Below are 15,981 nucleotides of genomic sequence, written 5' to 3'. Positions count from 1 at the left end.
GTTTCCCACTTTTTTGTGGCAAAATAGGGGCCTTGGCTTACATTCGAGCATATAAGGTATATCCCAAACTCTAGGTTTAATTTAACTGGAAAAGTTGGGGGTTATCTTATATGCCCAGTCGTCTTATACGCCGGAAAATACGGTATTTCATTATTAATATAGCACTATTAATCCCCCAGCACTTTACAGATGTGATCATCACTGTCCCCACAGGAAATTTAGATTGTGAGCCCCAATCAGTATGTCTTTGGAGTGTGGGAGGAAACCGGAGAACCAAAACATAACCCTTGCAAGACACGGGAGAACATACAAACTCTTTGTAGATGTTGTCCGTGGTGGGATTTGAACCCAAGACCCCAGCAGTGCACTAACCACTGAATTCTAAAGTATAATTTTGCTGTTCTTCTGTAGTAATATCTGTTTGCTCCTCAGTTACAGTTGCTTCCATCTCAAACATACTGAATCTGAAGTTTTCTTCTAGCTGCTGTTTACCTTCATTATTCTCATTCATCCGTTACAAAAGCAAGACCCTGTTCTAGCAGTTCTGAGAGGAGTGCAGGTGTGCTCCATCCCAGTGTGTTTTAGGCTATGTGCGCATGTTGCGTAAATACATGCAGTTACGCTGCGCTTTGTAGCGCAGCGTAACTGCATGCGTCCTGCCTCCCCTCCACAGTCTATGGAGAGTGTGCAGGGGCCGTGCGCACGTGGCGTCTTGGAGCGCAGCGCTTCGGCTACTGCCCGAAGCGCGCATTCTAAGAAGTGACATGTCACTTCTTCCGTGCGCTTTGCCGGCAGCCCCTGCTCTGTCTATGGCAGGAGCTGCAGGCAGAGCGCATGGAATCGGCTTTTTTTTTTCTATATGGACATTTTCTGCAGCGATTTGAAGCGCACGTGTGCTCTTCAGATCGCTGCAGAAATTTCTGCAGGGCTAGTACGCAACGTGCGCACATAGCCTTACCCTTCTCTAGGAGGAGCTTCACTACATGTGTACCTAAAGTACAGCACAGATTCTCAACTATCCTTTGATCAGGAATAGAACAGACATTTATAGGACAATTTATAACTTCTCCAGATTCTTATGAAAACATATTCAGCACATTTGTATACTGTACCCAATATATTATATATTTTAGGACATGCAAGGTCCATTTTTACCTTTTATCCCTTGTGTAACTGACATTCTTGCAAATAAAAAAAAATATTACATTTTTACCACTAAAATATTATATTTCTACTTCCCAATGTAACAAAATTCTGTGCGGCACCTGTGGGGTCAAAATAGTCACTAAACTTCCAGATGAGTTCCTTACACAGTAACATTTCCAACATGGGGTCACTTGTGGGGTTTCTGCTAATGGAGGTCACAATCTATTCAAACACAAAATCTGTGATCTAAATACCAAGTTGCACTCCTTCCCATCCAATCCCAGCTCTGTACTCAAAAATAGTAGTGTACAACAACATATGGGATTCTGCCACGTTCAGTAAGAATTGCATAACAAATTGTCCTGCCCATTTTCTCGTTACCTCTTCGTGTGAATTAAAATTTTGAGGCTAAAGTAAAATTTTAGTGGAAAATACCTACATTTTTCGTCTTCACGGCCCAGTCTAATAAAATTCTGTTTAATACGTGGGTTAAAAATACTCACCACAACAATATATGAATTCATTACAGGGTTTAGGTTGCCAAATGGGGTCACATGTGGGGGTTTCCGCATTTTTGGCACCTCAGGGGGTCCGCTAATGCAACAACTAGTCCAAATTTGTGTTCCAAAAATTAAATAATGCTGTTCGCGTTCCGAGCAACGGCATGTGCCTAAACATTCATTTTTAACCCTGAACGGGATATCACTGTGCTCAGGAGAAAGTACGTAAGAAATTATGTTGTCCATTCTCTAGTATCCATTGTCAAAACTACATATTTTGGACTAACATAATATGTTAGCGGAAAAACCCACAAAAACGTAACCATCATTTTCACAAATATTTTACAAAAGTTCTCTGAAGCACCTATGGGTTCAAAATGTGAAACACAACCCTACATAAATAGCTTGAGGGGGTCCAGTTTCCAAAATGGCAATTTATTTTAAACAAATGTGTTCCAAAATTCAAACATTGCTCCTTCTGTTCCGAGTTCTGGCGTTTGTCCAAACAGGGGTTCTGACCACATGTGGGGTACTGCTACCCTCAAAAGAAAGTGGATAACACGTTTTGGACCCTATGTTATCGTTTTATTTCTTGTAAAAACTGAATACACTGGTGGTAAAGTAGTTTTTTTTTTAATTATCTTTTTTTGGGAGGGGGGGGGGGGGAGGGGAAATAATGTTTTCATTACACTTTGCATTAATTGCTCTGAAGCACCTTAAAGGTTAATAAACTTCTTGGATGTGGTTTTAAGCAGTATAAGGTGTGCAGTTTTTAGAATGGGGTCACTTGGGTATTTTCTGTCACCTAGGTCCCTCAAAGTCCCTTCAAGTGTGATGTGGTCCCTAAAAAATTGGTTTTGTAAATTTTGTTGTAAAAATGAGAAATTGCTGATAAACATTTAAGGCTATGTGCGCACTAGAAATGAGAAGTTTCTCAAGAAAATTTCTTGAGAAACTTCTGGGAGTGAAAGATTTCCGGACCTCCGGAAAAAATCCGCACCAAATCCGCATGCGGATTTGCCGCGGATTAGCCGCGATTTTCCCGCGGGTGGTTCCCTGCGGATTTTTGCAGGCTGTACTGCCGAAATCCGCAGGGTACCTGCGGAAATAATGGACATGTTCATTTTCTCAAGAAAGTTTCTCGAGAAATTCTTCAAAAAAATTTCTTGAGAAAAATCCGCACAGCTTTTTTTTTTTTACCATAGAATTTGCTGGTAAATGTCTGCACAAAGATTGCAGACATTTCTCAAGAAATTTCCGCGGCAAATCCGCGGGAAAAACGCACTAGTGCGCACAGAGCCTAACTTCCCATCAAAAAAAAAAAAGTTAATGTTTCAAAATTTGTGCTGATGTAAATAGACATGTGGAAAATGTTTATTACTTTGTGACATAACTATCCAATTTAAGTGCATACAAATTAATTTTCCAAATTCCAATTTTCCAAGTTGCCAAAATTCGGATATTTTCACAAATGAAAAAAAAAAAACGTAATCTTTAGTTTTTCCGGATTATAAAATTCAGAGCAAGAAAAAGGTGAAAAAAAAAATGGGGTCTGTCTTGTAAACCGATGGTTTCTTACCAGAGGGGAAAGTAGCGGTGGTGGAGGAAGCTGTGCTTGGGCTCGGGCTGCTGTTGCTGCCGTCCTGGGGCTCGGACTGCGGCTGCTGCGGACATTAAGGGCTTCACAGAGATGGCGCCCGGAGTCAGCACAGATTGAGCTCTAGGCTCAATGGCAAGCCAAGATCTCATCTGCGCAATCGACACCTCTAGGCGCCATTTTCCTCAAGTCCGCTGGAGGGAGAGCAATGGGCCGGAGGAGACACCTGCGCAGATGAGGGCTTGAGCCGATAGCACTAACTGCGCTTGCGCCGACTCCGGGATGCATTATTTTAAGTCTTCACCGGCTGACCCACAGCGCCAGTAAAAGGTGTCGGAGACCTCGCACAGCAGCACCAGTCCAGCCGCCAGAGACCACGTGCAGACCCCGCACAGCTGCCGGAGACCCCGCACCAGCCCAGCCACCACAGCCTTCCCCTGCCCTTTGCAACCCCTTTACACCACCCCTGGTATGCTACAGATTATAAAACGCACCCCTCACTTTAATCCCACATTTTTGGGAGGAAAAGTGCGTCTTATAATCCAAAAAATACAGTATATATCGTCCTAAATTTACCATTACCATAACGTACTTTTTTAAATTTTTATATAAATTGAAGAATACGTTCTCAGAATCACCAGGATCCGTTGAAACTTTCCAGAGTCAATACATCATAAAGTGAGAAGTATACAAGGCACTCCCAAGATGATTTGAAGAAAAATTTATTCATGTGCGTAACAAAAACGTTTTCGGTCCTATGTAGACCTTCCTCAGTAGCACGTGTGAGGGAACACGCTGTGTGGGCTGTCAGATGCGGAATCCACCGCTGTATGGGGGTTGCATGGCTGCATGACAGCCCACACAGCGTGTTCCCTCACACATGTGCTACTGAGGAAGGTCCACATAGGACCGAAAACGTTTTTGTTACGCACATGAATAAATTTTTCTTCAAATCATCTTGGGAGTGCCTTGTATACTTCTCACTGTTTGGCTTTGGAACCTGAAGTGCACCCCAATATCTCCGACGCATATACAGGAAGTGCCATTCTCTTCTTGCTACAATACATCATAAAGTGACAGTGGTAAGAATTTGGCTTGGTCAAAATTGGCTGCGCCATAGTCCGAGAATTCTGACATAGTTCACAAATGGAAACCTTAATAAAGCAAAAAACAAGCCCCACAAGAGAGACTGTCCCTCATTCACAAGTTTATTAGAAACAAAGTTCACTGAGACCTCCAGAATGTCACCACTTCTCAGTGTCCAGAGGTTCATGCTGCGCTCCATAGTCTGTGTAAATTGTGACCGCTGGTGAGGTGATTGCGCAGGCGCAAGATTATGGGCGGCGCTGTGATTGTCATCAGCAGCGTCATCCAAGTACCCGCGGTAATAGGTAACGTGGTTCATATGGCCAGCGCTTGCGCATAACGATGGAAACAGATGGAAAAGCGTGGGCGCGAGATTATGGGCGTGTCCTTGGATGACGCTGCTGATGACAATCACAGCGCCGCCCATAATCTCGTGCCTGCGCAATCATCTCACCAGCAGTCACGCTTTACACAGTGCTGTCCTGTGATAGTGCCACTGGGCATGCGCGAGACCTCTGGAGCACTGGGCGGCCTCCTCATGTATGGGAATGAGCAATGAGGGACGGCCTAAAGCAGCAGGAGGCGAATAACGGACGCAAGACAGTCCGCCCCCGTGACCATAAAAACACATTTGCATACAAAAAGGTAAGACTTTAAAAAGTATTCATTTAGGTCTCAAAGGGGGCACAAAAGCAACAGGAACCTTTCTAGAATGCAGCCCAGGAGCTGCAGAAGGGGAATCTTTTAGGTTTATTGCGAAATTTCTGCTGACAGGTTCCCTTTAAATGGGTTTTCTGATTATAACTTAATGGTCAATGAGTGTTCGACCTCTGGGACCCACATAGATGGGTAGAGCGGGAAACATATACAGGTAAAATGGAGTACAGGCGCTCGTGCATCACGTCAGGGCCAATCATTTAAATTCACCTTTCTTCCAGCTTGTTTTCCCTCATCTCCACCCTCCCCTCTACTTTGACAGGTCTGGCTTCATAGAGCTAGAGAAGGGTGCCACTGAAGGAAAACAAGCAGGTGATAAGGTGTATTTATATGTTTGGACACTGGTTTGTACAATAACCCTGTGCTGACAGAATCCCTTTAAAGAGAATCTGTGAGAAGGCCCAACCCTCCTGGGACGTCTATACGGACATGTAGATCATAGGAAGACGAGTAAAATGATACTTTGATACAGTATATGCGAATCAATGTCTTATCCCAGAGAAATAGACAATTTATTATAGCTGATAGATCTATGGGCCAAACACAGATGTCACTGAAAATCTATATCTGAGGGCGTGTATTTCCCCTCAGATTGACCTTGCTTAAACATAAGCAGGCCGCAAGATATGGGGTAATAAAGAACAAACACCCCCATAATAGATTTAAGATGGTTTGCCAGTATGAGACATCTAAAGAGAGCCACGTCACTGCAGAGCGGTGTGATTACATGGTGGAGAGAGTACAGCAGAGCTGAGCAGTCGCATTACAAATACTTCTACGGTATCAGCTCTGCTCTCACAATCATGTCAGCTCTGCTGTACTGCCCCTCCCCCATCCTGGCTGCCATAAGATGAAAGCTGAAGTGTCAGTAATCACACAGATCTGCAGTGAGACCACAAGCTTCACACTGAGAAACCCGCTCCAAGGTAATGTGGGGTGTACTTCTTTCCCTTGCATGTTGCTGGCTGCTTGTGATTGGGCAATCATACATGAATGCAGACTCTCAGGGAGATCTATGTACGGCCCACAGATCTTAACAGCTCATTTACATACAAGACATTGGATCTCAAATGTCAAAGTATCATTTTATTCAGCTTCCTATACCTACATGCCCAGACACTGCTTAGGAGGGCTGATCTTAGGGACAGATTCCCTTACAGAGGCGTGTTCCAACACTTTCATTTATACACCGTTTCTATAGAAAGCAGCGACATCATTACATGAGATTTTCACTGTATGTAGTGTATTGCAGAACACTTGTGTAGGTACATAGTGGGGAGTGGGCACACTGCCTCTTAGGCCCCTTTCACACGTCAGTGATTCTGGGACGTTTGTGCTTTTTTTTTAAACGTACCAGAATCACTGACATACGCGGACCCATTATAATGAATGGGTCTGCTCACACGTCAGTGATTTTTCACTGCACGTGTCTCCGTGCAGCGTACCCGCGTGTCCGTGATTACCGCACGGAGACATGTCCATTTTTTCTGGCATCACTGATGTCCCACGGAGCACGCAGTGGTGTGGTCCGTGAAACACGTGCCAGAAAAAAATGTGCTTTTAAAATAAAAAACATTTTAACTCACCCGGCGTCCAGCGATGTCCTCTGCAGCCCGTCCTCCCTGCTGCTTCTGTGCCGGCTGATTGCTGTCGCGCATATTAATGATGTACGACACAGCCGACCCGGAAGCAGCTGCTGCAGAGGTCACCGCCGGCCGGATGCTGCACCGCGGGAGCGATCAGCACCATGGAGAGCGGGAGCGGGCGCAGGTGAGTGAATCTCTAAGTGCAATCACGGGCCACGGAGAACGGAGCCCGGATTGCACTTAGACAACCCACGTGTGCCGTGATTCACGGCACACGGAGGGACATGTGCGTGTTTTACACGCCAGTTAAAAACGTCTGTTTTTCACTGACGTGTGAAACGGGCCTTATGTGCACATTTCTCACCTGTGGGCACACTCCAGCAGGCAGGTGTGTGCATGACAACTATCCCCCTGCCATGTACAGACCTGAGGGCCCACTCTCCCCATACATGGCCCCACTATCCCGCCTCCATGCACACACACCTCAGGGGCCCCCTCCTCATACATGGCCCCACTATCCCGCCTCCATGCACACACACCTCAGGGGCCCCCTCCTCATACATGGCCCCACTATCCCGCCTCCATGCACACACACCTCAGGGGCCCCCTCCTCATACATGGCCCCACTATCCCGCCTCCATGCACACACACCTCAGGGGCCCCCTCCTCATACATGGCCCCACTATCCCGCCTCCATGCACACACACCTCAGGGGCCCCCTCCTCATACATGGCCCCACTATCCCGCCTCCATGCACACACACCTCAGGGGCCCCCTCCTCATACATGGCCCCACTATCCCGCCTCCATGCACACACACCTCAGGGGCCCCCTCCTCATACATGGCCCCACTATCCCGCCTCCATGCACACACACCTCAGGGGCCCCCTCCTCATACATGGCCCCACTATCCCGCCTCCATGCACACACACCTCAGGGGCCCCCTCCTCATACATGGCCCCACTATCCCGCCTCCATGCACACACACCTCAGGGGCCCCCTCATACATGGCCCCACTATCCCGCCTCCATGCACACACACCTCAGGGGCCCCCTCCTCATACATGGCCCCACTATCCCGCCTCCATGCACACACACCTCAGGGGCCCCCTCCTCATACATGGCCCCACTATCCCGCCTCCATGCACACACACCTCAGGGGCCCCCTCCTCATACATGGCCCCACTATCCCCTCCATGCACACACACCTCAGGGGCCCCCTCCTCATACATGGCCCCACCATCCCCCCTCCATGCACACACCTCAGGGGCCCCCTCCTCTCATACATGGCCCCAATACACCCCTCTCCATGCACACACCTCAGGGGCCCCCTCCTCATACATGGCCCACTATCCCCCCTCCATGCGCACACCTCAGGGGCCCCCTCATACATGGCCCACTATCCCCCCTCCATGCGCACACCTCAGGGGCTCCCTCCTCTCATACATGGCCCCAATACACCCCTCTCCATGCGCACACCTCAGGGGCCCCCTCATACATGGCCCACTATCCCCCCTCCATGCACACACCTCAGGGGCCCCCTCCTCATACATGGCCCCACTATCCCCCCTCCATGCGCACACCTCAGGGGCCCCCTCCTCATACATGGCCCCACTATCCCCCCTCCATGCGCACACCTCAGGGGCCCCCCTCCTCTCATACATGGCCCCAATACACCCCTCTCCATGCACACACCTCAGGGGCCCCCTCCTCATACATGGCCCACTATCCCCCCTCCATGCGCACACCTCAGGGGCCCCCCTCCTCTCATACATGGCCCCAATACACCCCTCTCCATGCGCACACCTCAGGGGCCCCCTCCTCATACATGGCCCACTATCCCCCCTCCATGCGCACACCTCAGTGGCCCCCTCCTCATACATGGCCCCACTATCCCCCCCTCCATGCACACACACCTCAGGGGCCCCCTCCTCTCATACATGGCCCCAATACACCCCTCTCCATGCACACACCTCAGGGGCCCCCTCCTCTCATACATGGCCCCAATACACCCCTCTCCATGCACACACCTCAGGGGCCCCCTCCTCATACATGGCCCCACTATCCCCCCTCCATGCACACACACCTCAGGGGCCCCCTCCTCATACATGACCCCACTATCCCCCCTCCATGCACACACCTCAGGGGCCCCCTCCTCATACATGGCCCCCACTATCCCCCCCCTCCATGCACACACCTCAGGGGCCCCCTCCTCATACATGGCCCCACTATCCCCCCTCCATGCACACACCTCAGGGGCCCCCTCCTCTCATACATGACCCCACTATCCCCCCTCCATGCACACACCTCAGGGGCCCCCTCCTCATACATGGCCCCACTATCCCCCCTCCATGCACACACACCTCAGGGGCCCCCTCCTCATACATGACCCCACTATCCCCCCTCCATGCACACACCTCAGGGGCCCCCTCCTCATACATGGCCCCACTATCCCCCCCCCCTCCATGCACACACCTCAGGGGCCCCCCTCATACATGGCCCCACTATCCCCCCTCCATGCACACACCTCAGGGGCCCCCTCCTCTCATACATGACCCCACTATCCCCCCTCCATGCACACACCTCAGGGGCCCCCTCCTCTCATACATGACCCCACTATCCCCCCTCCATGCACACACCTCAGGGGCCCCCTCCTCATACATGACCCCACTATCCCCCCTCCATGCACACACCTCAGGGGCCCCCTCCTCATACATGGCCCCACTATCCCCCCCCTCCATGCACACACCTCAGGGGCCCCCTCCTCATACATGGCCCCACTATCCCCCCTCCATGCACACACCTCAGGGGCCCCCTCCTCTCATACATGACCCCACTATCCCCCCTCCATGCACACACCTCAGGGGCCCCCCTCCTCATACATGGCCCCAATACACCCCCCTCTAGCAGCTCACATCTATCACTAGCTTAGTTGTGTGGTCTGCATTAATCCCATCATCCCTCTCAGCCATCCTCCGATAGTCACAATACTGGACTACAACCGGCCGCCATGTATCACACCGATCCTTCCCCCTCCTGGTTTCCGGACTAACCGACCAATCACACCGACCAGGCCGCGGCCTCCACCAATGAGCGGGGCCGAGGCGGGGAGTGCGGCCTATCACCGGCCCGTGCTGTAAAGTTCAGCCTCTGACTTTGTGCATCTCCCAGCACCGCGCCGATCCGCCCCGGAGCCCCAAACACAAAAGCCCCACTCACCGCTTCGCTGCCTCGGCGCTCTGCACCTCACCCGTCCGCGGAGATCAGCGGCTCAGGGTCTGCTCTCACCGCTGACAGACAAGTCACCTAACAATTAGACACTTTCGTTAACCTTTTCGTGCGCGCTCCGGGAGACAAGGGGGAGGGGTCGGCGGGAACCGAACCAAGATGGCGGAGACAAGTGGAGAGAATTCACGCCCCCTTTTCCCCCTCCCGCCGTAGAAGTTTCACGCGTGCGCACTACAGCCAGGCACCACCCACCCCGAGTACATCTGATAAGTAACCAATAAGAACTTGAGATACAGGGATTGACGGATGTGTGATCTCCATAGTAACGCGGCCTAATGTTATTGCGGACTAAGCCCAGATTTCGGAAATATGTGTTGTGTCTATGGATATATCGGGTTATGTAGTGTTATGTAAATGTCTTCTATTGTTTCCTATTATCAGTCATAATAAACCTGTAACAACCGCATTACCTTTAGCAACCAATCACAGCGCAGATTTTATTCTATAATCTGTGCTTTGCTTATGAAAGCTTCAATCTGATTGGCTGCTATGGGCAACACATACAATTTTCTTTCAGTTTGGACATTTCCCCTATAGAGTTTTGTTCTGGGGCGGATGATAACGCAGCTCAGATGGTACAGCTGTCCACAGGCAGAGCGCGGCCCCAGGGAGGAGGATGATGGTGGTAGTAGTCACCTATGGCGCAGGGGAGCGATGTTGCGAGCGCCGGCAGTGATGGGACGACACAGAGGGTGCAGTTCTTTACTCACTGAAAACACACCGTCGCTGGAGTGCCGGGCTACGTTGTGATGGGCTTCAGCCGATGCTGATACTTCGGAGGTCGAGGCCGGTATTTCCTTCTGTGCGTCACCTTTCGACGGTTTCCATTCACCCCAGCTCCTGGGCCGTGGAACGGGTCACGGGTGCCTTCCCACTCCCCGCGCACCCTGGGATCCCCCTTGTTTTCTTAAGAACCCAGGTCGAGCCTGCAGCTCCAGACCACGGACCCCGACTATCCGTGTCTTTGCTTGCTTGTTCCTGAGTCCGACCTGACTCGGACACTGTCCGGTGCTATCTGCCTGTTGTGTGAGAGATGGCTCCTAACTTCCCCTGTTGGTGACCCGCCTCCCGGGTTCCTGAACTAGTGGGCAAGAGGTCCCATACATCATGATGGCCACCCCAGCACCTACCCTAGCCCAGTGCCAGTAAAAGAGCTCCCGTGTTTATGTGTTGGATGAGTGTATTGGTGGTGGTTACCGGTGACGACCTCCTCCGTATCCGAGATGAATACTGCACCTCAGGTGAGGTGCAGTACCCTGTGTGTTACGGGGGGACCGGCAGATTAGGACCAGGGGTATATATCCCAATCGCCAGTCAGGGCCCACCGTGCTCCAGATGGTAATGGAGTTGCTGGCACCCTGTGGGTTAGGCGGAGACTATAGAGCTGGATGGCTCTGAAATTACTCAAGGAACCGGTCACGTGTTTAGGGACACGTCAGACCGGACGACAACCCAGTTAGCGTTTCGGTGGAGCGGACGCTACTCCGACCACGTGTGTAACAACACGTCAGGCCGGATGGTAACCAGTTAGCGTTGACCGAGAAGACCGCTGCGACAGCGCCCTGTCGGCCACGTGTGTAAGACACGTCAGGCCGAGCGGTCCTCTGATTAGCGTTTCTGGCCACCACTCGACTATCCATGTGTGTAAAGGACACGTCAGACCATGTAGTCACACCAGTAGCATTTGACTGGGAAGCCGAGGATGATAATAGGGTTCACACACCCAATCCAGGAACACCCTGTTGACTTCACAGGGGTTCTGGGGTGTGCTGTCCGTGCGCGTAGAGGGCACAACTGGACAGGTGGCGCAGCAGGTACACTGTCCGTGTGCGTAGGAGGCACAACTGAACAGGTGACGCAGCAGCCGCAGCCCAGTTAACGCCACTGGACTGCTCTAGCACAACAGGAACGGTAGCAAGGAAGCACGGCGCCTGACCCTCATGTGCTGAGCCACGAACCTTGGCGTGACAGGCACCGTTCGCCTAGCCCTACCTACCGCTTCCAACAAGGCTTATGCCACCAAGAACTCTAAATGAAGACTGCGCACCTCCATGTTGTCTCCAGCCCCTTTTATAACCTGGGTCCGCCCCAAACCCAGGGTGGAACCACCAAGGTCCAATAGCAGAGTGCCATGTCATCAGTGACGTCACATGCGACCTATCCGGAACCGCCACGTCATTGATGACCAAATGGCAGCCACGCCCCAAACACTTCACCAGTCATCGTCTGATGACCAATGGTGAGGTGCCAGATTATAGGGGCGGGCCTCTGCGAGCCAGTCCGGAGTTGCCACGTCATCAGGACACCTGACACCCTCTGCCCTATCAGGGCCTGCCACCTCACGGACATGCTCAGTGAGGTCCTTACCGGACCTAGCCTCTGATGCACCAAGTGCCTGAGCATGCTCAGTAGCCTGAGCAACAGGCTTAGAAAGCAGACTATCACTTTGAGCATGCTCAATAGGCACATCCCAGAACTTAGACACAGCACGAAGTCCAAGTACCTGTGCAAAGAGGCTGTTAGGGTTAATTGTGGGAGCATGCTCAGTAGGCTGAACTGAGGACTTAGTCTCAGACATAACACAAACAGGCTGAGCATGCTCACTAGGCAAAACACCGGGCTTAGACTCTGGCTGGGGTAAATCGGCGCACGCATGCGCACTAGCCGCCTCTCCACACTTAGACGTGGTGGAAGGAACAGCCAACTGGACGACCCAAGGCACGGCCAAGAATGGCAGCCGGCGCCTGGGCGCAACAGGAACCGCAGCAGACTGCTTGCGGCTATGGCGGCGCCGGTTCGTAACACTGTGGCTCCTGGAGCCGCAGGGGCGCCACATATTCACCATCCAGGCAGTCCACACTTTACTCTGCACTACTCTTCTCAAACATCACTACACAGTAAGCAGCTAAGAGAGTAATGTTGAGATGAGGAGACACTGTCAGACACAGCCAGACTCCCCACAGAGAAGGCTCATAAGGTGCCATGGGCTTCCCCATAACATACCTCCCAAGTTTTGAAGAACTGAAAGAGGGATAAAGCCTCGGCAAATTTTAACCACACCCCCTAGTCACACCCATTTGGCAGTAAGGGTCATTCAGTAGATGCCCCGGACTGTTCATTGATAGTCATAGCAGCCAGAATTTTCTTATATTTATATGTGTCACTATATGACATGTTGCTTATTTGTGCCTATAAAGCCGTGTTCACACGTTCTTGTTTCTGCCGGTGTCCGCACCAAACTACACAATCCATTATTGCTGCATTTTGTATGCCTTTTCTCCATTACTTAATGTGTTTTTAAGTGTTTTATAGTACAGAGAAGCTTTTTCCTGCGTTTTTTTATGCTCCACATAGAAACCTCTAAAGAAAAGAAAGCACCAAAACTGCACATTTCACCAGCGTCTTTTCATGAAATCACATCCACTTTGCTTGGACAATTAAACACAGCAGAATATAAGTGCAAAAAAACAGCATTTACACTACATGTGAACATTGACTAATTGTCCAAGCAAAGTGGATGAGACGTCATGAAATCTCCGCCCCTTTTGCATCTAAAGATGTCGCTGAACTGTGCGGTTTTGGTGGGTTTTTTTCTTTATAAACTTCAGGATTCACATCTGCAACAAACATGTATCAAATAAGGGGGACAATGCATAAAAAATACCGCAGACACGCAATAATCAGAGGAGATTGTTATATTGGGCTCGTGGTGCGGACACCTGCAGGAAAAACACAGAATTTACGCTTCGTGTGAACACAGCCTTAACAATACCTTTTTATTACATTTTTTATGGGTTTTAATAAAGAAAAATAATAAATTGCGCCATTTTTTACGCCATTTACCGATCCCCATAAATAATCTGATCACTGTGTTATTCGGGTTGTTACAATTACAGGGACACCAAATATGTCTAGGTTATTTGATGATTTGTGATGTTTATTATTTTATAAAAAAGTGTAATAAATTACATTATTCTTTCTTTTTTATTATTTTTAGTTATTTTATTAGAAGAAAAAAAAAACTCTTTTCCTCTCCTTCTAGAACACAGAGACACTGCTTTATACAATGGAGCTCTATGTCCTGTGTAATCTGCTTTGTAATCAGAGGCTGCATTGTAGGTTCATCTATATAAAATCCTCCCTCTGACATCATCTTTCCTAGTAGCTCAACAGCTAACAGTCTGCAAAAGACCTGAGACTGGGCCGGAGATTTGTCTTTCAACAAGACAATGATACCAAACATAAAGCAATATCTACAATGGAATGGTTCACAAATAAACGTATCCAGGTGTTAGAATGGCCAAGTCAAAGTCCAGACCTGAATCCAATCGAGAATCTGTGGAAAGAGCTGAAAACTGCTGTTCACAAACGCTCTCCATCCAACCTCACTGAGCTCCAGCTATTTACAAAGGAAGAATGGGTAAGAATTTCAGTCTCTCGGTGTGCAAAACTGATAGAGACATACCCCAAGCGACTTGCAGCTGTCATTGCAGCAAAAGGTGGCGCTACAAAGTATTAACTTAAAGGGGACAAATAATAATGCACGCCCCACTTTTCAGTTATTTATTTTTTATAAAAGTTTAAAATAAGCAATAAATTTTGTTCACCTTCACAATTGTGTCCCACTTGTTGTTGATTCTTCACCATAATATTTACATTTTTTTATCATTATATTTGAAGCCTAAAATGTGGGAAAAGGTTAAAAAATTCAATGGGGCCGAATACTTTTGCATGGCACTTGTATCTATCTATTATCTATCATGTATCTATCTATCCCTCTATCTATTTATCAATTAATATGTCTATCATGTATCTATCTATCCCTCTATCATGTATCTATCTATCCCTCTATCTATTTATCTATTAATCGATCTATCATGTACCTATCCCTCTATCTATCCCTCTCTATCTATATGTATATCTATCTATTTATCTATCTTTGTAGCTGAATAATCTGCTTCTGGTTTCTCTACTGCAATACAGAGGTCAAGATTACCAAATCGTCCAATGTCTTTCAATAGAGGCAGTAGCACAATGGTAGAGTTGCTGCCTATGAACAATGAGTTCACAAGGTCGAGTCCTGGCCCTCCCGGGACTGCAGGAGAGAGTTCTCAAATCGGGACAGTCCCTCAGAATCCGGGATGGTTGGGAGGTATGCCATAATGTCCTGTAGCTACTACATAACATGGTCTAACACAGCGGTCCCAAACCTATGGCTCAGGATCCACATGTGGCTCAAAGACCTGTGATGGTGGCTCATGGCTGTCTGCCAGCTAGGTGCCTTTGCAGCAGTTTTACCAAACCGCTATGAAGATCAGGTCTCCAGATGTTGACATTTGTCAGTAGCCTCACATAGAAGAGCAGATCTGAATGGAAGTAGGAACCCCAGAATATTGGTATACTGCCTCAGTGTGGTGATTTCTATGGAAAATATTTGTCTACAGTTGTACTGGTAATGGGGGCTCTGAGTGCCACTCCTGTGAGGGAGCTAAATGTGATTAATGACCCTCTCTCAGAGTTGAATGTAAATCGTAATCTTCAATCAGAGCTGAATGGGGCTCTCAAGGTCTGAAAGGTTGGGGGCCAGTGGTCTAACATAACCAGTCAGCATTAATAACAGCATTTTTTTTTTAATCTTTGCATACTGTAAACGGAAACGGGGGGGGGGGGCATTTTAACCCCATCATAGAGGTTTCTACTACTTTAACACTGATGGCCTATCTTACTTTTCAAAGGGGGTGTACTAATTTAAGTGAAGCATTGTAGATTATGAGGCCCCCACAGCTTGATATATATATTATGATGGCCCCACAGCCCCCTATCAACATTATGAGGCCCCCACAGTCTCCTATATACAGTATGAGGACGCATAGGCCCTTATATGCATTATGATGGTGCCACAGCCCCCTATATATGATATAATGGCCCCACAGCCCCCTATACATATTATGAGGACCCCGCTGCCCCTATATACATTATGATCCTCAGAACATTTCACACCTAGCCACTTTCCCCCACTGCATGACTCCGGACTGTGGTGTGTGTGCACTGAGGTTCCTTGCA

At 49.1% G+C, this 15,981-nt stretch overlaps 1 protein-coding gene across 1 annotated transcript in view; it reads right to left on the bottom strand.

The window, feature by feature from the left end:
* Nucleotides 1-10,068, bottom strand: part of NFYC (nuclear transcription factor Y subunit gamma) — a 97,547-nt gene extending 87,479 nt beyond the window's left edge. Inside the window, exon 1 of the mRNA XM_075336122.1 lies at nt 9,850-10,068. The gene's annotated coding sequence lies outside the window, so the exon portion shown is untranslated. The remainder of the gene's footprint in view (nt 1-9,849) is intronic.
* Between the last annotated feature and the right edge of the window lie 5,913 nt (nt 10,069-15,981).

Source organism: Anomaloglossus baeobatrachus, chromosome 2 (assembly GCF_048569485.1).
Source record: "Anomaloglossus baeobatrachus isolate aAnoBae1 chromosome 2, aAnoBae1.hap1, whole genome shotgun sequence".
Classification (NCBI taxonomy): domain Eukaryota; kingdom Metazoa; phylum Chordata; class Amphibia; order Anura; family Aromobatidae; genus Anomaloglossus; species Anomaloglossus baeobatrachus.
The sequence above is the reverse complement of the archived record's forward strand: the minus strand, read 5'-3'. Positions and strand labels throughout refer to the sequence as shown.